The sequence below is a fragment of the Patella vulgata genome, chromosome 7 (assembly GCF_932274485.2).
Source record: "Patella vulgata chromosome 7, xgPatVulg1.2, whole genome shotgun sequence".
Taxonomy (NCBI): domain Eukaryota; kingdom Metazoa; phylum Mollusca; class Gastropoda; family Patellidae; genus Patella; species Patella vulgata.
Genome location: NC_065885.2, coordinates 62,500,087 through 62,526,855, shown reverse-complemented (window position 1 = coordinate 62,526,855; position 26,769 = coordinate 62,500,087). Strand labels below are relative to the sequence as shown.

The 26,769-nt window shown below is 38.0% G+C and overlaps 1 protein-coding gene across 1 annotated transcript in view; it reads right to left on the bottom strand.

The window, feature by feature from the left end:
• Nucleotides 1–26,769, bottom strand: part of LOC126827503 (dystroglycan 1) — a 70,568-nt gene that overhangs the window by 30,827 nt on the left and 12,972 nt on the right. The window lies entirely within an intron of this gene.

The window sequence follows — 26,769 nt, the reverse complement described above, 5'->3', positions numbered from 1 at the left end:
TTTAAACAGTATAGGTTGGTACATAAACATTCTGTAAATCTTTTAAAGTATTTATAGGGTAGAGTAGTTATTACCAACAAGAGAGAGAGAGAGAGAGAGGGGGTTTAACCTCCACTTGACACAAACTAGGTCATTTCGGGACTAACACATAGTTCAATTTTATTTCAATAATTTGCTTGCGAGTAGGATTGTAAGCAGTGGGAGGACCCGGATTGGAAAGGCGACCCTACCCCGTGTCACGTACAACCAGGGAATCGAAACCATGCCAATTGACTCAATGGCCTTATGATACAGCACGCACATGCTGACCATTCGGCCATCCAACTCCCCTGTTTATTAAGAACTATAGTGAACATATAAAGCTAAAAGCTAGCAGCTGAATGACATAAAACTTCTCTAATTGAATCATAATGTCCTCTTTTATGTGAAGAAAATTATGGAAAGCCGACAGATAATTGACTTAACGAGTCTAACACTATGAATTATTGATGTATATATAGTAGGTGGTTGACATTGTGAAATACAGACAGATATATTAAATGGCAGTATATAAAGAGCTGAATGAGAGAAAGAGAGAGAGAGAGAGTGAGAGAGAGTGAGAGGGTTTAAGATACTGCTGCTCTGCTCCGACAGGGCAAATGAAGACGGGTATACACCATACTGTGTGCTATGAGGGGAATTTTGCCTGGGCAGCGGCACTATGACCTACTCTTATACCGATTTACAACTGTCAAGGGATCTTTAACGTACACACCAATGTATACACGGGACCTTGGTTTTCCATCCCATCTGAAAGACTATACGTTGTCCCTTGCCAGGCCATCGGCCCTGCATCACTGACAAGTAGGAACCATGCTTGAAAATCATAATGATCATTGTTGGCCAACGCAGGGATTGAACATGCGACCTCCAGGTTAACGAGCCAACCTTGGAAAATCCTGTGGAACTTTCTTGGGCAACACCTTAATCGATCCTCGGACCTCCTGGTTAGCAAGCCAGCGCCTTACTCCCTGAGCCACTGTGGTTCCAAGAGGGTTGGATGGCCGAATGGTTAGTGCGTGCAGGTTTTATCATAAGGTCTGTCATTGAGTCAAGTGGCATGGTTTCGATTCCCCTGTTGTACGTGACAAGGAGTAGGTTCGCCTGTCCAACCTCATGGGTTTTCTCCGGGTCCTCCAGTTTCCTCTCAATGCTAAAGACCTCTACGCGCAAGTGAATTATTGAAATAAAATTAAACCATATGTTAGTCCTGAAATAACCTAGTTTGTGTCGAGTGGACGTTAACCCCCCCCCTCTCTCTCTCTAACTCTCTCACTGCGGTTCTTCGAATGTACAATGCGATGTGTGTCAATTTTGTCTGAACAGTGACATTTCCAATCGACAAAGATCTTTAAACTGACTTTAATTACTAAATTAGGTCTATATGTCTGCTGGCACACAGGATGATGTTACAGACAATTGAACAGAGGTACCAATGAACGCCCAGTGACTTATTTTAACGTTTTCCCGAGATTCTATCCGGATTATCGCCCTTATTGTTAAAATTGTTTGACGTTGTAACTCACGACGTTGTAACTGGCAGACTATCGCCATTGAGGAGACGGCCACTGTCAAGATTGGTCGCATTATTTCTGTTACGCCTTTTTTTGTATTTCTGATTGTTTTCAAATTTGAGTGAAGTCTGTGTCACTACAGGCCCGGGACTGGACAGCGCAGTGGACGCTTACGACTGGCCCCCCGGATCCATCCACTTGATTTGATATTTGTTTATTTGGTTCAATGTCTATTTTCTGTCTTGTCTGCAGGTTTATCTTGTAGAGTTTTGTTTTTCGTGTAGTGCGGTCCTCCTGCACTTGCTATTAATAACTAGATAGAGTTCACAGTTTGCTTCCACACAGAGTTGTATTATAGATAATTGAGTTAAAGTATGAGAATTAACATCTAGAGTGAGAAATTTCTCTGTATTCTCTAGAGATGAAAAAGAATGCCAGGTGATGTCTAGCATAATATACTGCTAGCGGAAGTGTACATCAAACACAAAGCTAGAAATGATGTATGTGTTTATATCTGCTGTACATCACCGAGTCCGTCTGCTACTACCACCCATCCTTTTAACAACCAGAAACAACCTGGTGATTGGTCAAAATTACACATTTACCTTTTGTAGAACTCCCAGAAACACTCTGATGATAAAATCTACCTTGGTAATGAAATGAAATGGGGTTTAACGTCCTGCTGTTCTGCTCCTATACTGGGCTAATGAAGACAGGCATACGCCATACAGTGTGCTATGAGGGAAATTTTATCCAGGCAGCGGCGCTATGGCCTACTCTTACATTGAATTCCAACTGCGAAAGGATCTATATCGTGCACGTTAATGTATACACAGGACCTCGGTTTTTCGTCCCATCAAAACAACTAGAGAGCTGTAAATTGTAAATACTTGTAAATTGGACACTCAATATCAAAATTAATCCGTCAAATTTAAACTGGACATAAGTACAAATTAGATGATTTGGGGTGATTTTAAATGATTTTATGAATTTTTAAACAAAATTTGATGCTAAACAAATGTGAAGGAAATTAACGCTAGATACACAAGATTAAATATTACGCGGATTACAGTGATAGGATAGGATAGAATATCAGTCTTTAATATCTAATGGTCAAAAATATGATGATTGACCAACACTTCTTTACTTGAGTTTCCAGTCACCAAAATATTTGTGGGAGGAGGGATGTCTGTGCCCCTCATCCCACCCTTTCATACAACACATATACTAGTACAGTGAAATTCCATTCAACAGCCACCATTTGATGCAATTTGGGCGAGGAGGGACTGTGCCCCTCACCCCATCCTTCATACAGAGAGCGAGAGAGAAATGGGGTTTAACGTCCACTCAACACAAACTAGGTCATTTCGTGATTAACATATGGTTTCAATTTTTTATTTAAATAATTCGCTTACGCGTAGGGGTCTTTAACAGTGGGAGGAAACCGGAGGACCTGGAGAAAACCCATGAGGTTGGACAGGAGACCCTACTCCTTGTCACGTACAAACAGGGATTCAAAACTCAATGACAGGCCTCATGCTACAGCGCGCATATGCTAACCATTCAGCCATCCAACCCCCCCATCCTTCATACAACACTATATATTTGTACAGTGAAATTCCATTCAATAACCACCACTTAATGCCATTTGGAATTTGAATGTCATTCCTCTTTGCACTTCACTCAATGACCATTGTTGTTGTTAGTGTTTAACGTCCCCTTCCACCGAAGGTGATATCGCAGACAAGTCTTATTTTTCATTTTCATTATCTCAGCGCATGCACAGGGGTCTTTCCTGTGGTAGGAAACCGGAGTACACAGAGTAAACCCACGAGGTGGAGAAGGCACTAGCTCACACCAGGGATCAAAACCACAACCGCAAGCCAGAAGTGACCGGCCAGCTAGAGGTCAAAGTGCGGCACTCTAGACCACTAGGCCATCCTAACACGTCATTCTTGTGGGATGAAACCGAAGGTTGAGAAGGCGCTCTTAAATCCAAGCCACATACGCTCACACCAGAGATTGAAACCACAACAGCAAGCCAGATGTGACCAGCCAGTTAGAGGTCGAAGCGCGGCACTCTAGACCACTAGGCCATCTCAATGACCATTAATTAAAGCACTAATTTATACGTAAGTGTTGGGGATCAGATCTAAATATTAAGGCCACCTACAGATTTCGTCACAGTTACGAGATGTAAACAGGGTTAGTGCATCTGCTGGTTGCTGAGGATTATTGGTTAGGGTTAGGGTTAGGTTTACATCTCCTGCCCTTGATGAAATTTAGATATAACCAAGTGTTGTGGTCCAATAAATTTATTTCTACTCCACACACAAGACAGAATTTAACTACGCATTATCCAAGAGCTAAATCTGCCTATTTCAGGTCTTTCTTTAGACCTGAAATATTATCTAAATTATTAATTAGACATTAATTAACTTATCTAGACCATAATCAACTCTCGATGGCATCGGACACTCAAGATTTTAACTAGATTAAAAATTGGGAAGCGAGACTAAGTAAGTCTCAAATAAAACCAGTGCCCTGGTTACCACACTATGCACACATCTTGTCAAAACTACAAACGGTGATAACCTGGCTCAGAATGAAGTAATTTGAATGAAATTTTCAATATTTTCATTTTACATTATCTATTTTTGAGCTATTATAGCAAGAATGGTCAGCTCTTTATCTAAATCTTACATAATGTATCTTTAAGCTCTATCATTCAATTACTAATGTAGAATGACACAGATTTCTAAATTTTGTCAGACTTAACATTTTTTGGCAATATGGCCAGATTGTTCTTGTAAAGGCTTTAAGATTGTTTTGCACTGTTTAAAATTCTTGGGGAAAAAAAACTACAAATCAAATATAATTCATGTTGTTTTTAATGCATTCACGTGATAGAGAGAGAGAGAGAGAGAGAGAGAGAGAGAGAGAGAGAGAGGGAGGGAGGGTTTAACATCCATTCAACACAAACTAGGTCAATTCGGCACTAACACATGGTTCAATTTTATGAAACAGCGTACACATGCTACCATTCGGCCATCCACCCCCCTTCACCATTTGTGGTGAAAAAACTACAATCGAAAACTGTAAATAAAATATAGTTCCTGATGTAAGGTACCGATACACACTTATATGCACAGACTTTTTTCAAAACCTACAAAACATTACAATTGCCATGCCAACAAAGCAATTATGAAATGTCCCATTTGTCTCTGAAGTATACAACTCTACAATCACCATGGCAACAAGTTTTTTATTTAAAACAATTATGTAATGTCCCATGTGTCTGAAGTAGAGAATTAACCAATGTGAAGGCAAATTATTCAATCTGCTTAACTTTTAAGTCCACACTTCAAATCAAAATGTCTTAAAGTTTTAAAGGGGTTGTCACAGATTTCATTGGATACTGAATTGGATTTAATATGGGAGAGAGAGAGAGAGAGAGAGAGAGAGAGAGAGAGAGAGAGATGGGGTTTAACATCCACTCGACACAAACTAAGTCATTTCGGGACTAACATATGGTTCAATTTTATTTCAATAATTTGCTTTCGTGTGGGTGTCTTTAGCAGAGGGAGGAAACCGGAGAGACAGGAGAAAACCCACGAGGTTGGACAGGCGACCCTACTCCTTGTCACTTACAACTGCAGGGAATCAAAACCATGCCAGTTGACTCAATGACAGACCTTATGATACAGTGCGCACGCACTAACCATTCGGCCATCCAACATTACCTTTTATTTAATCTACCAAACACATGTCATAAACTAGATAATATTTGATGGATATTTTGACAATGGTAAGGATTTTACCAAAATATCACTGTTTTTAATATATAAATATATCACTCAATTCATTAAGTACATGTGATTTGACGGGATAGAGAGTGTGAACCAAATGATTAGTTAAAAGATACAATATGGTCGCAAGGACCATAGAAACATGTCTTCAGGTTGGTGCAGAACATTAAAACATTAATAAACCCCATTTCATTTCATTTAATAAGAAAAGCATGTGTTGTGGCCGTGTACAGCTGTGTCAACAAAAAATCTATTAAAGAGTTGAATTGGAAAACCCATGAACTATTAGCTAAACTCTGATATAATATAACTTGGTTATTATAAACTTTAATATTAAAACTAGAAACACCACTGATTTAAAGATACATTAGCCGCTCTTGCTATAATAGTTCAAAAATAGATAATGCAAAATGAATAAATTGAAAATTGCATTCCAATTACTTAATTCTGAGCCAAGTTATCACTGTTTGTAGTTTTGACAAGATATGTGTGCATTGATTGTTTATTATGTAACCACAGTACTGGTATATTTGAGTCCTAGCCTAAGTACTCCAATTTTAAACATACATTATGCAAGAGCTAAATCTGTCTATTACAGGTCTTTCTTTAGGCCTGAAATGTTATCTAAATTATTAATTAGACATTAATTAACTTATCCAGACCATAATCAACCCTAGACGGCATCGCTAGCCTGCGATCTTAAGTGGATTGTGAGCCGATTTACAGCATAACTTTCCTTCTCGATTAAACGATTAAATGGATAATCGAGACTATGCTGTTTATCATACTGACTTTAGTAATGATGACCGAGGCTAGGCAGAAATTTAATTCGCCTAGTTCTCGGTTCATAGTGGATCAATTTGAATGAAATTTTCAGCAAATTGCCTTTTACGTTATCTAGTTTTTAATTATTATAGTGAGAGCTGCCAACTCGTTATCGAATCTCCCATAATATGTATGTTTAACAATTTATGGCAATTTTCTGCCTTAAAGATATTGACAACTGAAAATTTTGAACTTTGGTATTGACCTTAACCATCCAAGAATCATTATTCCCCTGTATTGTTTATTCATCATCATCCATCATCTGTTGAAAGTTTGGCTGTGTGAGAATCTGGACAAATGGTCATAAAATCCTTTGACCAAACGAAATTGAGGTCAAAGTTCAAGTGGAAGCTGTCTGTAAAAAGAGAATGAAGAAATAGATCAAGTAGCTAATGACCATTCCCCCCTGTCTTCTTGTTGATTTGTGATGGTATTAAAGTCGTGTTGATGGAATCATGGGGTATAATAAACTAGGTAAACATACCATACATATTCTTTCACAGATGAGGTGCTACATGCATGTACCTACTACAAAACTTTATCAAATATGGGTTGCCAGGCAACAAAACATAAAACCACAGATGAGGTGCTACATGCATGTACCCACACTGATCAGCAGTGCATATTTGCTAGGTCACTACAATCACTGATAAGGATGATATCGATGCGACTTAGGAGCCCCAAACTTTTTCCTACGACAAATTAATACAACACATTTTTTTTTTATGTATAGAAAAATAAATAAAGACGTTTGAAGTATTTGTAGGTAAAATTATTTCCTATTTTAGTGTAAATCACTAAATGGGTATTAAAATGAGTAAAAGGCACCATTCTGCCTGAACGAGTAACGTCTTTATGTAAACAATGCATTGACGCCGCGTGATGTGACGTCACGTGTTGAAGGCAGTCATCTTTGACAGAGATATTAGAAGACTTTTGTAATCCTCTGTGAAACAGATTGGCATGTAACTACTACTACTTTATTATACTTTATTAAAAAAAGGTTGCCAGGCAACAAAACATACACCCAAACATACACCCAAAGATGAGGTGCATGATTCATGCATCTATTTGCAAAATTCATATAGTTTATTAAAGATAGGTTGCCAGGCAATAAAATACACATTCATATACATGTACTTTATAAAAGATAGGTTGCCAGGCAACAAAACATACAACCACAGATGCAGGCTACATTCTAATAGTTAATTAAAGATAGGTTGCCAGGCAACAGTTTATTAAAGATAGGTCACAGATGTTTCACTTTCATTTTCTATACATAAACAATCGGTAATTATTGAGGAATCTTACTGACATAATCTTGGAGCTGGTATACAGAACTTAAATACCAAAAATATTGATGTGCACCAATCTATTTTTTTGTACTAATAAATATTATTTAGAAATATTGTTAGTTGAAGTCTAATAAATGAACCTAAAACCCTGTTTCCATTACAAATTTTAAGCGTGCCAGGAATGGTACCAGGCAAGGCACGGTTAAATTTTTTGTAGTGTAAACGGGTCAAATATAAGCGTGCTGAGTACCGTGCCAATCTGGCCCAGTGTAATGACGTGGTCTCGGTGCGGTACCAGGCACGGCACGGTTAAATTTTTGTGTTGTAAACTCTATCCGGTCCGAGCATGGTTTCAGTACGGATTATTGGACATGACCGCGAAACGAACCTTGAACTTTTTCCCCGCAAACCTTGACAGTTCTGTCAAAATGGCTGCTCAGACTAAATCAACCATAATAATTGTTTTCATCCAGGTAATTTGCATAGGGACTGAAATTAACTTTTCTGTGAAGAGTTCCACATTTGGCGTGCTTGGCACGGTTCCGAGACCGGTTATTTTTGAGTAATGTAAACGTGTCAGTTTCTTGAAATTTATCGTTGCCTGGTACCGTGCCCAGAACGGCACGCTTGTCGCGGCCAAGTGTAAATGGGGCTATTGTTTGAATCTGACAACCACTTCTGGTGACCTAATTCTGGACTCTGTAAACCCCAACTAAAAATTTCCAACGCTCCAGCAGCTATGTCATCCCAACAATCCATAAAGACTATCATTTTTATTCCTTTGTTGGTACTGGGAGTATTTACAAGAGATAAAAAACTGAGCAAGGGCATCAACCAATGAAGCAGTTATCAGAAATTTGATAGGCTTCTATTTCTTCTTAAAGTTAAAACTAACATAAACAAAACATATACCTGTATTCAGATGATAACATTAAACATATTATGGTATACAAGAGCTAAATCTGCCTATTGCAAGTCTTTCTTTAGGCCTGAAATGTTATCTAAATTATTAATTAGACATTAATTAACATATCCAGACCATAATCAACTCCCGATGCCATCGGATGCCTGTGATATTTAGCGAACTGGAATATACTTTTTTAAAATAATTAAACGTAAAAATGGATAATTGATACTTTGTCTTTTATCGTCCAGTCTTTAGTAATGATGATATAGGCTAGCCTAAAATTCAAAAGCTAATATCTCGGTTCAGAGTGGAGCAATTTGATTGAATTTTTTTTAGCATATTCTATTTACGTTATCCATTTTTTAACTATTACATTGAAAACGGTCAACTCTTTATCTAATCTCCCATAATGCCTCTTTAACCTGTCGAGCATCAACAATATTTTTCAAATTGATCACAGGCCAGAACTCAGACTGTAATTGTTGAAAATCAATAGGTTTCTTTATCTCATAAACATTATGTCAATAGGATGATAAATCTAGCTTATAGTGTGTCCACAAGATTTTTCTATATGAACAAGGACCATAACCCAGACAGTAAAGGTAGGAAATGATTGGAAATCAAATGATAACTTTAGCCTCTAGGGAAGACGGACAGCCATAGATGATGACAATTATACGACTGTATTTCAATAATTATAATAATGATAGGTTTAATTCATATTGGATTCACAATTTATTTACTTCACAGAGAGAGAGAGAGAGAGAGATCGAGAGAGAGAGAGAGAGAGAGGGAGAGAGACAGAGAGTTTAACCTCCACTCGACACAAAATAGGTCATTTCAGGACTAACATATGGTTCAATTTTATTTCAATAATTCACTTGCGCGTAGGGGTCTTTAGCAGTGAGAGGAAATCGGAGGACCCACTAGGTTGGACAGGTGATCCTTCTCCTTGTCACGTACAACCGGAGAATTGAAACCACGCCAGTTAACTCAATGACAGACCTAATGATACTAGCGTGCACATGCTAACCATTCAGCCATCCAACCTCCAGTATATACTTCAGGGAAGAAATGGCTAATCATAAGAAATTAATTTAAAAGTCTCCGTTTCTTTAATAGATCTGATCACAAATTCTTCGTAATCTAAATTTTCATCAGTTCACATAACACAAATAATTTCCTCAGGGAAAATAATTCATAATTGGCATTTTCAGGAATGTATATTAGAAAATATTTTATGAAGATGGGATCTCATCTTCAGAAAATTGTGCACAAAAATGTCAACACTGTTCAAATTTTGAAAACAAAAGTGTTTTTTTTCTTCATCTTGGCAAAGATATGTTACGCTAGATCAGCCTGGAGGAATCCAACCAAATAAAAAGATAATTAAATTATACAAGCATTATGGTTGAAGTGATGTATTTCTTCTGGTTCTGAAGCCATGGTGGCTCAGTTACTATGACACATTGGCTTGCTACCCTGGAGGTCCCGTGTTCTATACCAGAGAGGAGCCACTGTGACTAAGTGGGTAAGATGCTGGCTCGCTAGTCTGGAGGTCGTGTGTTCGATACCTACATTGGCCTAGAAAGTTCATCAGGATTTTCTGGCGTGGTTTCTACTTGTCAGTGGTGCAGAACGGAGGGCCTGACAAGGACAGCTGTCTAGTCGTTCGGATGATACGAAAAGTCAAGGACCCATGTATACATTAAAGTGCAAGTAAAAGATCCCTTGGCAGTTGGAATCCAATATAAGAGTAGGTCATAGTGCCGCTGCTCGGGCAAAATTTCCCTCATCGCACACTGTATGGTGTATGCCTGTCTTCATTAGCCCAGTAGGAGCAGAACAGTAGGACATTAAACCCTATTACATTTCATTTCTCTATACCAGAGTTGGCCGAGAAATATCATCTGGAATTTCGAACGTGGTTCCACCTTGTTCTGAATGCTGGGAATCACGTGGCTAAGTGGGTAAGAAGCTGGCGCGCTAGCCTGGAGATCGGGTTTTCCATCCCTGCATTGGCCGAGAAAGTTCATCCAGATTTTCCAGCGTGGTTTCCCCTTGTCAGTGTTGCAGGACGGAGGGCCTGACAAGGACAGCTGTCTAGTAGTTCGATTGGGACGAAAAACCGAGATCCTGTGTACACATTGGCGTGCACGTAAAAGATCCCATGGCAGTTGGAATTCGATATAAGAGTAGGCCAGAGCGCCGCTGCCCGGGCAAAATTTCCCTCATAGCACACTGTATGGCGTATGCCCGTCTTCATTAGCCCAGGTTAGGAGCAGAACAGTAGGACGTTAAACCCCATTTCATTTCATTTCATTTGTTCTGAATGCTGATCGAGTGATACTACATGTGGGTTTAACAGTTGGCTTTCTACAACAACCAATGAGGTAATGCAGTGTGCTATGAGGGAGATGTTTCCAGGAAAAATTCTAGCTGCCAAGGGATCTTTTACGTGCACGCCAATGTATACACAGGACCTCAGTTTTTCGTCTCAACCGATCGACTAGACAGATGTCCATGTCAGGCCCTCCGTCCTGCACCACTGACAAAGGGAAACCATACCAGAAAATCCTGATGAACTTTCTCGGCCAATGCAGGGATCGAACCCACGACTTCCAGACTAGCTAGCCAGCGTCTTACTCACTTAGCCACCGTGGCTCCCATGTTTCCAGGAGAGCAGTGATTCCACCAGAGCGATTATGTCTGACAAAGCCGGAGTCTGTGTCCGGTAACGACTGTGACAAGTGCCATATTTCCAGGCTTATTATTCAGTGATCTATCTCTGCTCATTTCTAAAGAGAGAAATGTAAAGTAGGGACAGAGGTGTGCTGCTGTAAAAATAATTCTACTGGTACATCAGGATTATAGACAGCGCCATGTTGTTTACTTTATTATTAATAATTACTTACTTCTGTCTCAGGCTCATTCATGTAAACTATATAAATCTACTACATCAAAACAAACATACACATATGTGCATCGTCCTCATCCTTAGTATGAAAAAAGCTTATAAACACAAAATGTGTGTGAGAGATCAGACAGAGAGAGAGAGAGAGAGAGAGAGAGAGAGGAAGGTACATATTCATATTATTAGTCAAGAGAGTCAGGAGAGAGAGAGAGAGAGAGAGACAGAGAGAGAGAGAGAGAGAGGTACATATTATTCATATTATTAGTCAAGAAAGAGAGAGAGAGAGAGAGAGAGAGAGAGAGTACATAGTTATAAACAAATGGGAAATTTGAGGATGGTGAAGAATGCTTTTAATCTTATAGCTTATAGTACCAATATACCAACATAGACTAATGGAAAGTCTTGTCAGTAAGTTGATACTTGACATTTACTACCCACTGTATATATAATTACTTAATTGTTCATATAATTATTGGTTATCTTGAAACTGTGCTACTGTTAAAGTAGTTAGTATTAAAAATATATAGCAGATCATGACTCATGCTGGCATTACACAATGGTTTCTCTGGGTTATATTTCCTGATCGTTTTCAAATTTGAGTGAAGTCTGTATCACTACAGGCTCGGGACTGTACAGCGCAATGGACGCTTACGGCTAGCCCCCGGATCCATTCACTTTATTTGAATTGTGCGTTTGTTTGTGAGTTTGGCGTAATATGTCTTGTCCGTATTTTTGTTTTTGTGTAAATTATGTGTGATGCAGTCCCCCTGCACATTCTATTATATGGATATACTACTTCTGAATTTATCAACATGCTACGTTTTGATACACATACAGATATCGTTATCAAACAAATACATCCATATAAGTGTTTTTAATTTGTGAAATCTACTTCTATATGTCTTATAATAAGGATCATATAATAAGGATCGTATTCTATTTACGTTATCTATTTTTTAACTATTACATTGAAAACGGTCAACTCTTTATCTAATCTCCCATAATGCCTCTTTAACCTGTCGAGCATCAACAATATTTTTCAAATTGATCACAGGCCAGAACTCAGACTGTAATTGTTGAAAATCATTAATTCGCTTGCGCGTAGGGGTCTTTAGCAGTGGGAGGAAACCGGAGGACCCGGAGAAAACCCACGAGGTTGGACAGGCAACCCTACTCCTTGCCACATACAAATGGGGAATCGAAACCACTAAGGATCATATAAGTATTGCTTATCTTCCTGTTAGGATTGTTTGAGGTTTGATTGTTTTACATTATAGGGGGATTGGATGGCCGAATGGTTAGCACGTGCACGTTGTATCATAAGGTCTGTCATTGAGTCAACTGGCGTGGTTTCGATTCCCCGGTTGTACGTGACAAGGAGTAGGGTCGCATGTCCAAGCTCGTGGGTATTCTCCAGGTCCTCCGGTTTCCTCCCACTGCTAAAGACACCTTTGCCCATGTGAATTATTGAAATAAAATTAAACCATGTGTTGGTCCCGAAATGACCTTTCCCCCTCTCTCTCTCCCTCTCTTGACTACTTTCTCTCCCTCCCTCTTGACCACACTCTCCCAATGGCATGCACCACTTCCATCCCCTCATGGCCTTTACACCCAATGGCATGCAGAGAAGGAGGCAGATGGGGTGATTGCTCTCTAGGCATCCATTTCAAGTGGGCATCCAGGAAAGAGTGAAATTAAAATTGAGTTTATTGTAAAATTATCGAAGTTAATTCTGTTGAACAGGCTTCCTAATGAATTTTAATAAAAAAATAAAACGGTATATCGCCCAACCCTACAAGCTGTCCAAATCTATTTTCATCTGTTTTTACACATTTAAAATGTCTTCCTTTCTAACATTTGTGAGTACTAGACCCTGTACTTGAGTCTTGGGGCCATTCAATCAAGGAGCTGGCCCCAAGCATCACCAAACCTCTGCATGTGACTATGTACGCCACAATTAACAAAGTATCCAACACATGTAGTTTATAAAACGTGAACTAAATACACAGTGCCGTGGTCGTGTTTTTACAGCAGACATTTTACTGGTTAAACAGGAAAAAAACTCGGTAGAATATTGAGTTACTGGTTGGTTCCTAGATATAATTAGGTACAGCAAGTAATTTCTTTTCTCGTTGAAACGCATCTCGAGACACAGAATTACACCATCTTGTAAGAGCAGATGTCTTGCTGAAAGAAACTTGAAATGCACTCAGCGTGAACTATATAATAATAATCTTTAATTCTGTGGTGTAATGTTTAGTAGGCAGCGCAAAGCTCTTAAAGAGAGAGAGAGAGAGAGAGAGAGAGAGAGAGAGAGAGAGAGAGAGAAAGAGGGTTTAACATCCACTCGACACAAACTAGGTCATACTAGGACTAACGTATGGTTCAATTTTATTTCAATAATTCGCTTATTGCAGGTAAGGGTGGACGGTAACTGGATGACCTGCAGAAAATCCACGAGGTTGAACAGGCGACCCTACTACAAGTTGGGAATCGAAACCACACCACTTGACTCAATAACAAACCTTGTGATCCAACACGCAAGCGTTAACCAAGAACACCCCCCCTACCCCCCGAAACTCTTAAAGACTCTACAATATTGTGAACGCTGACTCTCCAAAATGGTGTTCAACCTTGTGGGTTTTCTCCGGGTCCTCCGGTTTCCTCCCACTGCTAAAGACCCCTACGCGCAAGCGAATTATGCAAATAAAATTAAACCATATGTTAGTCCCGAAATGACCTAGTTAGTGTTGAGTGGACGTTAAACCCCATTTCTCTCTCTCTCTCCAAAATGGTTCAGTAATCACTAAGATAGGACGAACTGAAATTTCCATGGATCTATACATCGCCCAATGTAACAAGATGTCCCAGGGATCTATGCATCGCCCAATGTAACAAGATGTCCACCATCTCCCATGGATGTATACATCGCCCAATGTAACAAGATGTCCGCCATCTCCCTGGGATCTATGCATCTCCCAATGTAACAAGATGTCCACCATCTCCCATGGATGTATACATCGCCCAATGTAACAAGATGTCCGCCATCTCCCTGGGATCTATGCATCGCCCAATGTAACAAGATGTCCGCCATCTCCCTGGGATCTATGCATCTCCCAATGCTAAATAAAATGTCAGTTTCATGTGGAATAGATGCAGCTGGCTTCTTGTTATTGTCTGCTTGATTGTTAAGAATTTTTGAGGGGTGGGGGATTTCCAATAATCTGTGCTACTCATCCATAGTACCATGCAGGTAGTATCACAGAGATTTCTATTTTGGTACCCAACAGTTTCATTGAGATCTAATCTTGCCTGCCTAAATGGGGCGAGAGAGAGGGAGAGAGGGAGAGAGATGGGTTTATCCTCCACTTGACACAAACTAGGTCATTTTGGGACTAACATATTGTTTAATCTTATTTCAATAATTCACTTGCGCGTAGGGGTCTTTAGCAGTGGGATGAAACCGGAGGACCTGGGGGAGAAAAATCACGAGATTGGACAGGCGACCCTACTGCTTGTCATGTACAACCGGGGAATCAAAACCATGCCAGTTGACTCAATGACAAACCTTATAATACAATGTGCATGCGCTAACCAATCTGCCATCCAACCCCACTCTGCATAAATGGATTCTTCAGACCATCCGCTGTACTCTTGGAATTTTGTTGAAATATAAAGAATATGTCTCCTTAAAGAAAAAACTGACATTTTTTGTGATGAGTTCAGTTGATCATCTGTCATTTCGTAAATTGAATCATTCATTTCATTACATGCTTCCAATCACCCTATAGGAAGCAGGAATATTGAACACAGAGAGAGACAGAACAAGCCGACTACATGGTTAAATTTACTGGGTGACGCAAATCTTTTTAATTTTGTGTGACAAATGATGATTCAGAACTCAGAATGTCACTCAGACCATAGTGCCACAATGACTGATTCAATTCGTCATTGAATTTACGTTAATAATATGGATCTCAGATTGTGTGTATTTTCCTATCAATATTTGATCCATTCAAGTATGTCTTATCTAACATCTCAGATAGAACGACATGAAATTAATGCTATCTATACTGTGACAGAAGATAGCAATTTAATTAAAGTTCAATCCTTTCTTTAGAAATTAAATGAAATATGGTTTAACATCTCATTTTTCTGCATTTGCCATGGAGTGTGTTATGGAGTGTGCTATGGAGTATGGAGTGTTCTATGGAATGTGCTATGGAGTGTGCCATGGAGTGTGCTATGGCGTGTGCCATGGAGTTTGCTATGGAGTGTGCTATAGAGTGTGCTATGGAGTTTGCTATGGAGTGCACTATGGAGTGTGCTACAGACTGTGCCATGGAGTGTGCTGTGGGTGAAATTGTGCCCTGGCTCTTTTTGGTTTTCAACTGTTTGGGGATATTTAATGTGGTGTCTTTAACACGTACCCAAGATGTTTTTTTTTGTGGAATATGAAGCGTCTATACCATGAAATTAATACTATCTTTTGACAGATACATCAAATTAATTAAAGTTCCAATCTAATTAAAACACAGATTCAATTTCGTTTTGTTTTTTATAGTTCAAAATTTCGTTTTACTTGTCTTTACTACACTAGGATCTGGAAGAGTTTGTATATAACCTGCGTTTCGGTTAATGTGAGGGATTAGCCATTGAAATGGTCTGTTGCGGCGACTGTTGGTTAATCAAATGTCTGACGTCATATGGTCAAAAGCTGCTTGTATGACCCCTGACACAACCTTCCACTACAACTGGTCAGATCTTCATGTAGCAGAGGCCATCAAAAGTATAAAAAAACGAAACAAAATATAGATCTGTCATTTCGGTACTAACATATGGTTCAATTTTATTTCAATAATTCGCTTACGTGTAGGGGTCTTTAGCAGTGCGAGGAAACCGGAGGATCCAGTTAAAACCCACGAGGTTGGACAGGCGACCCTACAGCTTGTCACGTACAACCGGGGAATTGAAACCATGCCAGTTGACTTAATGACAGACCTTATGATACAACGTGCACTCGCTAACCATTCGGCTATCCCCCCCCACCCCCACCGCAAGGTAACATTAAAATACCGTTAAGTAGTTTGTATTGTCCTTAGTCCTTATGTTAAACTAACTGTTTCCCGTTCACTTCTGTCTGTAATCATCATCCCAATTATTTCATATCAAATGAAAATATTGATGGATATTTGTTCTGTCAACCTAATATTTAGCTCTTAAGATCAATTTGACTTGATATCCTTGATGTAACACAGTACATGTAGTTCAAACAAAATTCCATGGAGATGAACTTCACGGGATGTCCATTAATTTTCAGTTGATTTTCTGTCAACATTAATTCATTGAACATGCAATCATGAATTAACAAAATATTATAGAAATCTTGTCTCGTGATGAGCCGATGAGTAAAGTCCACTGAAACAAGACAAATTTTCTATCAACATCACCGGTGTTATATAACAACAATCACCATAAATCACATGGTAATACAATCAAAGTTATTAAAATATGTTCATAATACCATTGTTAATCTCCCTTGTGGGTTACAAAATCAAGATATGCACCATGTAATACTCTGCTCTTGGAACTCTTGAGGGATTAGGAATCAATCTGACTGTAAATATGAGGTTTAACGTCCACTCGACACAAACTAGGTCATTTCGGGACTAACATATGGTTTAATTTTATTTCACTAATTCGCTTGCGCGTAGGGGTCTTTAGCAGTGGGAGGAAAGCGGAGGACCCGGAGAAAACCCACGAGGTTGGACAGGCGACCCTACTCCTTGCCACGTACAACCGGGGATTCGAAACCATGCCAGTCGACTCAATGACAGACTTTATGATACAGCCCACGCAATAGCCTGCATCAGGCTGGCAAGTAAACTGGTTGATCTGTTAAACGTACATTATGCAAGATTTAAATTTGACTATTGCAGATTTTTCTTTACGCCTGTTAATTAAACATTAATTAACTTATCCAGCCCATAATCAACTCTCGATATCATCGTTAGCCTGCAATATTTACTGGATTAGAACCCTGTCTGCTGCTGCTGATACATTATGCAAGATTTAAATTTGCCTATTGCAGGTCTTTCTTTAGGCCTGAAATGTTATCTAAATTATTAATTAAACATTAATTAACTTATCCAGACAATAATCACTTCTTGATCTCATGGCTAGACAGCGATATTTTCTGGATCAGAACCCTGTCTGCTGCTGCTGACTAAATCAAAAGATGGATAATTGAGACTATGTTTTTTTTATTGTACTGACTTTAGTAATGATGATCGAGGCTAGGCCCAAAATTCAATCGCTAAATTCTCGGTTCAGGGTGGATCAATTTGACTGAAATTTTCAGTAAATTGCCTTTACATTATCTAGTTTTTAACTATTATAGTAAGAACTGCCAGCCCTTTATCTAATTTCCCATAATGTATCTTTATATTTCTATTTGTTTTAAATGCCTTAAGACTTAATCCTTCAATAATTATATGTTTATGTCAACACTTTCATAGTTACTAATTTATATAAAAAAGACAAATATATGTAAGATGAATAATATTAGTTGAAGAAACTCAGCTTAGGGAATCTATATACCAGTTGGAGGTCCGATATATAGGTAATTATAAGTTGTTTAATTGTTGTTGTTATTTATTTGCTCCTGAAATAAAGTGTTGAAGATCCATTCCTAGAATCTGTATTTATTTCGGATACTTAGAGTCAGAGAAGACACGTTCGTGAGCTATATTCCCTGAAAGATGTACGGTGTTAAAGCTATGCCGCCTTTATGTGAACGATACACCTTTTCTATATCTCTCTTCTCGCTTCTTTTTTGAAAATTGAACTTTCCACAATTTTGCAATCTTCGATAGGGTATATCACCAGTAAACCAATCTTTGTATAGTAGGATGGCGTTCAGAAATGGTTCCACTACTGATGTCTTCCATCTTGCTCCAGCCACAATAGTCGATCATTCTAAGGCCTTACGATACAGGGCGCACACGCTAACCATTCGGCCCCGCAGGGTGGTAACTAGCTCAGAGCAACCAGGAGGGGCGAGAAGTGTTCTCAGAGGTGCTGTAAAATTGACTGATAATGTATATCAATTTTTCTTTTATGGTCGAAAAAATTTTCACGGGGGGGGGGGGGGGGAATATATGCTGGGGTGGGTTAGTCCCCCCTGCGCCCCCTAGTTACGGTCCTGACCCCCCTACCCATATAGCACACTTACATGGTATGTATATACCATCTTCATTATATTGCACATGAAAGATGTTAAATCAAACCCCATTTCATTTCTTTACTTGACACTTGCGTGGGGGTTGGATGGTCGAATGGTTAGCATGTGCGCACTGTATCATAAGATCTGTCATTGAGTCAACTGGCATGGTTCTGATTCTCCAGTTGTACGTGACAAGTAGTAAGGTTGCCTGACCAACCTCGTGGGTTTTCTCCAGGTCCTCCGCTTTCCTCCCACTGCTAAAGACCCCTAAGCGCAAGTGAATTATTGAAATGTAATTGAACCATATGTTAGTCCCGAAATGACCTAGTTTGTGTCATCGGACATTAAACCCCATTCCTCTCTCTCTCTCTCTCTCTCTTTTACATGCCACTTGATAATGTCTGTGACTTTTGTGAATGTCTTGAATCATAAAAGGCTGAATATATTTTTATTAATGAAAGTCAATTTTTCCTCCTCAGTCATTACAAACATTGCTTAAGGGAATAGCAACGATTTCGTCTTCCACAAGTTATGTCATTCACAGATAATCTGATCAGAGGAACAGACACAAGTTGATTTGTTATTTGAAGAACATGGACACTGAGCTAGAGAACTGCCTTGGGCTTGTTCGAGTTAGTTGAACAATAAGCCACTAGTTTACCATTCCATGGCCCAAATGTTGATCTTGTGACCCAGATTTTGAAGAACCATGGTAACATTCACAAGTTTGGCTGCTGGCATTTTAAACACACTTGAAATATCTTTTAACAATTCTAGCGAATCACATACTTCCATTAAATATGTTTAAAATACATTAAGTAAGAGCTAAATCTGCTGGGTTTTATTTTGGCTTCAAATGTTATATAAACCACTAGTCCAACATTTATAGAACACTGTTTTTATACAATCACTAGTTTTATTCTAAAAGCACCACATTTCAACAAGTAAACTTGAGGTCATTATATATGAAATGAAATGGGGTTTAACGTCGTACTTTTTTGCTCCGAACTGGGTTAATGAGGACAGGCATACGCCATACAGTGTGCTATGAGGGAAATTTTGCCTGAACAGCGGCACTACAGTCTACTCTTACATCGAATTCCAACTATCAAAGGATCTTTTACGTGCACGCCAATGTGTACACGGGACCTCGGTTTTCCATCCTATCTGAACGACTAGACAGCTGTCCTTGTCAGGCCCTCCGTCCTGCATCACTGACAAGGGAGGAACCACGCCGGAAAATCCCGATGAACTTTCTCGGCGAATGCATGGGATCGAACACCCAATCTATATGAAATTCATAGTGAAATCGTTTACATAAATAACAGACAAAAAGAATGAATAGAGTAAAAGATTTCCAACGGAAAACAAGCAGAACAAGGTAATTAGCTTACTGAATAAACATTATGACTGAGTAGGGTCAATCTGGTTAAAACACAGATTCTATTTTGTTTCGTTTTTATAGTTCAAAATTTTGTTTTACTTGTCTTTACTACACTTGGATCTGGAAGACTTGTTAAAAAAGACTTGCTTGAAATGAGGGGTCAGCCAACCAAATGGTCTGTCGAAACGAGTGTTTGACCTTTTTTGCGTTGAGGCCGGAACTGTGGGTAATCCACTAGTAACATCAATGCTGATTGGTTAATCAAATGTCTGATGTCATAGGTCAAAAGTCAGTCTTTTGACCCCTGACGTGACCTATCGCTACAACCGGTCAGATCTTCATGTTGTGTAGGCCATCGAAAGTATAAAAAAACAAAACGAAATATAAATCTGTATTTAAATCAGATTGGAGATGAGGTCCTTTAAAGGTCTCATCATGTCAACCATTTTTTTTTTTGTGCCTGTAAACTTGTTTAAATTTATATAGAGCCAGACAAGAAATAGATTCTAGTTGTTCAGATGGGACAAAAAAAAAACTAGATGTAGGCCTATATGTTGGCGAGCACGTAAAAGAATTAGCCTTGACAGTTGGATTTCAAAATAAGAGTAGGCCATTGTACAGGTGTACATGCAAAATTGTCCTCATGGCACACTGCATAGGCGTACATCCGTTTTGGCTTGAGAGGTTTGTCTGAAATTTTTCATACTCCCAATTTGAACACCCCCAATGTAACAGCACATTTAAATCACGTCAAATTTAAAGTTATTGTTTTACCGACCATCAAAGTCTTCAAAAGCGCCAAATGCCTTGTTAAAATAGAAACCAGATGACAAGGAGGAAAACTATTTCCCATATGACATCATCTTATTTAAAAGGGTTGCCAAAAAACCAAAAAAATGTCTAGCCACTGTGATTGGATAGTTTGTATCTGAGGCTACACCAATTTGATTATCTTTTCATCAGGAACACCTAGTAACACTTCTCTATCCAGTTTCTTCAGGGTAAAAGTTAATTAAAAAACAAACGGTACTTAATATTCCTTTTAGTTCCAAATATTTAATTTTTTAAATTTTAACATTGCAGACAATTAAGAGAGAGAGAAATGGGGTTTAACTTCCACTCAACACAAACTAGGTCATTTCAGGACTAACATATGGTTTAATTTTATTTCAATAATTTGCTTGCGCGTAGGGGTCTTTAGCAATGGGAGGAAACCAGAGGACAGGGCAGGCCTTATGATACAGCGCGCACGTGCTAACCATTCGACCATCCATCCCCCCTTGCAGACAAGAACTGAGTTTGTTATTTATTGACCCTGAAGAACTAAAAATAAATTGGTTTGGCCTGGACGTAGTATTTTTACTTTTAAAAAGTAACCGTATATTTAAAGGAGCTAAATCACTAATATTTTGGACCTATATAAATTGACACAAATGGATCGCAACACATGAATGTATATAAACTGATTTACATTCAATCGTTTCTGTTTTTACCATAATTTCTAATCAGTTATGTTCGGCGAAATATGCCAGAAGTGTCAATCAAATGGCAATTTCTAGCATCTGGTTATTCCAGTCTACATTAATAGTATTCATTAAGTATGCTCTCCAGATAAGAATATGACGTTACCGTTTGACATGACTTGTGGAATATGTCTAGCCTCGTTCTTTCAGTCCCTTGTTACAAATGGCTCTGAAACGCATTATGGTAATGGTAAAATGTTTATTTTGTCTTAAACAGTGGATATCAGAACCCCATCTTTTCCCAGTAAGGTCACAACATCAATGTTGATTTAAATTTTCAAATAATTCGTGTTTTCAATGTTGAAGACTTTGGACGATATTAAGTTAGAGTGAGAGAGAGAGAGAAATGGGGTTTAACGTCCACTCGACACAAACTAGGTCATTTCGGGACTAACATATGGTTTAATTTTATTTCAATAATTCGCTTGCGCGTAGGGGTCTTTAGCAGTGGGAGGAAACCGAAGGACCCAGAGAAAACCCACGAGGTTGGACAGGCGACCCTACTCCTTGCCACGTACAACCAGGGATTCGAAACCACGCCATTTGACTCAATGACAGACTTTATGGTACAGAGCGCACGTGCTAACCATTCAGCCATCCAACCCCCCTTGAGTTAGAGACTTAGCTACTTTAAACGTTTGTTTACTAATGGACACATGGTTTGTATTCTAACAGTACATGTTTCAGATTGGACAAATACTTTCAAATTTGTAAAAAACAACAGTTTATTTACTAACGGACACATTCCAAAGGTAACTGGCTCAGATTGGTTGAATTATTTCTAATTTTTAAAAAATAATAGTCAACTAAATGTTTATTTACTAACCGACATATTCTAAAGGTAATTTTTTCTAATTTTTAAAAAATAATAGTAAAATAAATGTTTATTTACTAACGGACACATGGTTCATATATTCTAAAGCAGTGGTGGGCAATCTTTTTAGATGTTTTGAAACAAAGCGAAGGCCAAACAAGGATTATAAAATGTCATTTTATTGAATAAAGTAATACGGAACAAAGCACCTTTTCTGTGCTTATCATTCGGCTCCATAGTTATTTATATTCAGAGAAAAACATGTCCACAAATCAAACAACAACATAAAATGAAAGTAGGCCTAAGTCAAGTGATATCAATTAGGCAACTATATACGTCATTGAGTGACACTGCAAGCTATAAATAGACCTACAGAGAGTAACGCCTGTTTAGAGTTTCCGCCCAACAATAAGCAATTTCGTTTTTTATTTCATTTATAGAGTTAAAATTACTCATAAATTTTCAGATGTAGTGGAAGGGTCTTGCGGGCTGGATGACAAGGCTTCCTGGGTCGGATTTTCGTCTCATCTGAATGACTTTTTCGTCCCATCTGAATTACTAGACAGCTGTCCTTGTCAAGCCCTGTGGTTTCCCCTTGTCAGTGGTGTAGGATGGAGAACCTGATAAAGATAGCTGTCTAGTCGTTTTGATGAAACGAAAAACCGAGTTCCCGTGGCAGTTGGAATTCTATATAAGAGTAGACTGTAGTGCCGCTGTCCAGGCAAAATTTCCCTCATAGCACACTGTACCACGTATGCCTGTCTTCATTAGCCCAGTCAGAACAGAAAAGTAGGATGTTAAACCCCATTTCATTTCATTAGCTTGGTTGGTGCAGAAATGTATGTCGTCAAATCCCATTTCATTTTCTCGACCATAGCAACATTGGTATGTCTTTAATGCAACTAGTTATGAAGACATATTGCTTGCGTAACTATTTATGGTAGAAGAAGATATATTGCTTGCTTGCGTAACCTTACATCACAGCTGGTTCCAGAGATAATGAAGATTTGACAGATAGTGTGCAAGACACAATGGAAGCAATTAGTCATAGCATCAATAATGATTAAGTCGGTGCCAGCTAATGGCTTTAATCTGTTTGCAGAAACTAGACCATCATCAACTTTCTTTATAAAGTGTAAAAGAGTGAAATTGGAAATGATGTAACCTGTCCTTGGAGAGAGAGAGAGAGAGAGAGAGAGAGAGAGAGAGAGAGTTATCAAAATAAAAATGCCCTAGTTTGTGTTGAGTGGAAGTTAAACCCCATTTCCCTCCCTCCCTCCTGCACTTACTATACATTTGTCAGATTTCATATTTGTGTGTAAAACGTATTAAGCATCTTGAATAGTTGACACAAACTCGGTGATTTCAGGGCTCAAAGGAAGGGAAGATAAATGGCTGCTTTCTATACTGGTTTATTGATAAGATGGAAACATGTGTCCCATGTTTACCTATGGCCGCATGTCAAAGATTCCCGGACTGTTTGTCGTTGAAAACTGAAAAAAAAGAGGGGTCAGCATTGGCCTAGTATGTTCCTCAATCTAATTTCAAATGAAATGAAATAAAAATAATATTTATAAAAAAATAAAAAATAAGAGAAGTCTTTAGTACCGCGGTTTGGACAAAATTTTTGTAATTTTTCACAGAATGGTATTTTTCTGTTAAAACCAATATAAAAAAAAATACTGATTCCGCATTTAAATTTTACAAACAAATTAATGGATTGAATTTTTTTTAAATATTATGCTTATCTAACATTTCCATATAGAATTTAATACAGTGGTCCCCCTTGTATAAACTATTCATGTCAGATCTTGAAAAGATATTTTTAGAAGAGGATATCATATAATTTGAATCATTGCATGCATCTGTGGCTTTTTACAGGCAATATTCAAGTTTCAAAACATGAGAACACAGTTCAGACTTGTCTTGATCTGACTTTCACTGACCTAGAGGTCAAAAGTGTTAAAGATACATTCCCACAAAAGTATTCATAGAGTAGTTATTCCCAATAAAAGTATGGCAATTTTGGTATACATTTACATGTTTATATGGAATATAGAGGCACTCAATCTTTCTAGAAAAATACTGCATTCCCTGAAAAACACCCATGGAGGGTGCCCACAGTAAGGTGTCATTATTAAGCCTTATGTTTTGATTGAATGGCTAGCAGTTATGAGAACATTGAGAGACTTAAACTTTAAACAGATAAATTTGATTGAATATTTTGTTTGTTTTTTGTCCTACATGAAATCACACAGTTTATACATGGGACGATATCTTTAATACCATAGAAGTAAGTCAGGATCATAATGGATGAGTTTGTTTGAATATGTTGGTTTTTTTTGTCCAACATGAAATATCTTTAAATATCATAGAAGTCAAAGTTTATAATGGATAAATTTGTTTGAATATGTTTTTTTTGTCCAACATAAATCACACAGTTTATACAAGAGAAGGTAAGGGATCTTTAATATCATAGAAGTCACAGTTCATAATGGATTAAAAAAAAAAATGTCCAACATAAATCACAAAGTTTATACATGGGAAGGTATCTTTAATATCATAGAAGTCACAGTTCATAATAGATAAAAACAAATTTTGTCCAACATAAATCACAGAGTTTATACATGGGAATGTATCTTTAATATCATAGAAGTCATGGTTCATAATGAAGTAATACAATGACATATAGATCAGAGGGCGGTACATATGTTATTACTTATTGTAAGAACTTGTTGTATATATGTATACACTATACTCAGTGAGATTGAAGGGTGTGGAATATATAGTACGTAATTCATGCCAGGAATCGTTTCCATAAGAATTATTACTCAATAAGTATTAACACAGTCATATAATTTATTTTTCTAAGATTTCTGACTGATATTCGGAGTCATGGTGGCTCAGTGAGTAAGGTGCTGGCTCACTAATTCCTGGCCCCAAGTTCACAAAACATTCTCAGACCTAAACTAAGAATTTACTCAAAATTGTTCGCCTTATTTTAACTAAAATATAGCTCTTTATAAAACTTTTGTTGCTTTAATGTATCAAATACGTCAATAAGAAACTAAATGCAAAGTTTTGTGTTTCTGGATCAAAGATATTTCACATAAACAGTGATTGAAAGTTGAAAAAACTTAAAGGGACTATCCCGATATCAAGAGAGTCTCAAAAATAAAAGTCGGAGTACGTATGAAATTTAAGAGCCAAAATATAGAGGAATAGGGTATTTACCTTCTCTCAAAATTCCAGCTCAAATTATTGAGTTGTTTTGATGTGAATGTCAAAATTGCTTATCCGGACACGTAACCCTTTTAAGATTTCGGGTCAGTTTTTTCGTTGGGTGACCTGATAATCGATTCCCGTTCCTTGAGAAGTCTATGTAGTGAATGACCCATGTGCTGTACTTGATAACGAAAGGTAAATTTCAACTACACGTTATTTTTTATCCCATCAGAAAATCTTGAACTTTCTTAGTCAATGCAGGGATCAAACACCAGATCTCCGGGCTAGCGAACCAGCGTCTTACCCATTTAGCTACCGTGGCTCCTGAGCGAACGAGTGTCCTACCCACTTAGCTACCGTGGCTCCTGAATTGAATGAAGAGAAGATGGAAACGCTGTTGTCTGGACAAAGTTCCTTCATGCCATAATGCATTGTACACAAGCCTGGAAATAAGGCACCTGTCATTAACAATGTCAGGTACAGATTAAGGCTTTGTCAGGCACTAATCCTCTGGTGCCTGTCATTTTGTCCGGCACTGATTTGTCTTTTTTATTGATATTATTAATACATGTCCGACACAAAGTTGAAAAAATGTCAGGTACATCTAAAATCGTTATTTCCAGGCTTAATTGTACATATCCATCTTCATTAGAATTCAACCTAATTATTTTAGGTAGAAAACTGTAAATATGTTGTACATATGTCCATGGATTCTAGTGTCAAGTTACGGTCTAGATTTAATACTAAATGTAAAACAATGTAAAAATAGCATCAAAATGGAGTTTTAGGATAAAAAGTAACGATTAATTCAGTTTTTGATAATGGAACTACCCTTATTGTTGTTCAGGGATAAACTGTCCTTGGGGACAAATAGTCCTATGGCACTAATAGTCTTGATATGAATTGTCTGGGAACCAATTGTCCGGGTACAAATTGTTCAGGGACGAATTGTGCTAGAGTCGTATACATGTACATATGCATATACTGGTAACGTATATAATATGTAAGATAATAAATAATAACAGGGTTTTTGAGCGGTAAGATCAGTCCTGTTTTATTTGGGTTAATGAAAATCTTCTTGAATTTCACTCCAATTCTTGCTGAATCAGTAAATATGTTCATTTCAGATCTCCATCATTTCAGTTGCATTATTGAACAACTTTCAGTGTGAAAATAACAGGGGTTGCCAGGCAAGATACGCATACAGTTTGCAAGAGATGGATAGAGAACAAACTAAAAAAAAAAAAAAACGATTTTTCGTAAAATCAGAGGCCATAATCCAGGAAGTTATGGTC